The sequence below is a fragment of the Cynara cardunculus genome (assembly GCF_001531365.2).
Source record: "Cynara cardunculus var. scolymus isolate 2C chromosome LG 2, CcrdV1, whole genome shotgun sequence".
NCBI lineage: Eukaryota > Viridiplantae > Streptophyta > Magnoliopsida > Asterales > Asteraceae > Cynara > Cynara cardunculus.
In genome coordinates, this window is record NC_037529.1 from 29,528,163 (window position 1) to 29,529,532 (window position 1,370).

Below are 1,370 nucleotides of genomic sequence, written 5' to 3' on the forward strand. Positions count from 1 at the left end.
ATTGTTTTTAACAAAATTAGTTAAAGCTAGAATTTGAGCATTCAAGGAAGAAATGGCATCAAGTTCATGAATGCCCGAGGCAGATTTAGAAACAACAGCAAGAGGGTTAGACCATTCAGTATTATTATTAGAAATTCGTTCCAAGATGTCATATCCCTCGTTATAGGTTTTAGCTGTGAAAGCACAACGGGCCGTTGCGTCAAGAATAATTTTAGCGGTATTGGAAAGTCCATTACAAAATGTTTCCAATTGAATACAATGAGGGATTCCATGGTGAGGACATTTCCGTAGAAGGTCCTTGAATCTCTCCCATGCGTCTGAAACCGCTTCATCTTCTTCTTGGCTAAACGTCATAATTTCATTTCTAATTTTTACATTCCTTGTGGGAGGAAAGTATTTTTTAAGAAATTTTTCCGCCAAATCATTCCAAGTGAGGATCGAGTTTGGTGGTTGAGAATTTAGTCATGCTCTAGCTCTATCCTTTAATGTGTAAAGGAAAAGTGTCAAGTGTAAGGCTTCTTGTGTGACTCCGGGAATTTTAAAATGATCCGTCATTTCTATAAAAGATTTTAAATGAGAGTGCGGATCTTAATCCCCCAAACTGACCCATTGCGGAAATCATTTGGGTCTACCTATTCCCGCGGCCAATTGACCACATTTGAGAGTTGCATATTCCGTATGCCTCTATTTTTTTCATTGGCAATTTTAACCGTGGCTTCCCGAGGAGGTGGATTATCCCCCATGGTACGGTTTAAAGTGGGATTTCGCCGATTATTTCTTCCTCTTCTACGTCTCCTAATGGTTCTTTCAAACTCAAGATCAAGAGGTAAAAGTTCACCGTGTTGTATCTATGGCATACAACACAGAAAATGCGATTGATACAAATGACCAAGGCTCAAATGAAAATCAGTATCTCAAGATAAAAATCGCGCTAGTCCCCGAAACTTGATGGCTTAGAATCGTAAGTGTTTACACAGTGGGCACAAAGTCCCCACAGTGGCGGTGCAAGTGTACGCCGACACTATGATCGCTTCAAGTAATAGAGTAGTATAGTACCAAGATCGTTTCCACTGGGACTGAACTACTGAGAATCAGAGAGTTTCATGAACTTCTTGAGCATGTTTCAGATTGTGAATAAAAGTTGAGTTTTGTTGGTGCAAATCTTAGAATACGAAATAAACCTTTAAAACTAACATATGGGTATGGATGTAAGTTTCCCTTAAGAAGATTGTAGGAACAGTATGGTTAGAAACTCATGGGACTTCTATAAAAACTCCAATCTCTCGAAATTTAATCTTTATATGTTGTGCCCACAGAGTGTCCACTTTTATCAGTTTTAAGCTTGTCGAATTAGCTAAGTGATAAAAAGA

At 38.5% G+C, this 1,370-nt stretch overlaps 1 non-coding gene across 1 annotated transcript; it reads left to right on the forward strand.

Annotated features, from left to right (window-relative positions):
* Positions 1–265: 265 nt before the first annotated feature.
* On the forward strand, positions 266–372 carry LOC112508263. The gene has a single exon (XR_003068646.1). It is a non-coding gene; the product is annotated as a small nucleolar RNA R71 (small nucleolar RNA).
* The last annotated feature ends 998 nt before the right edge of the window (positions 373–1,370 follow it).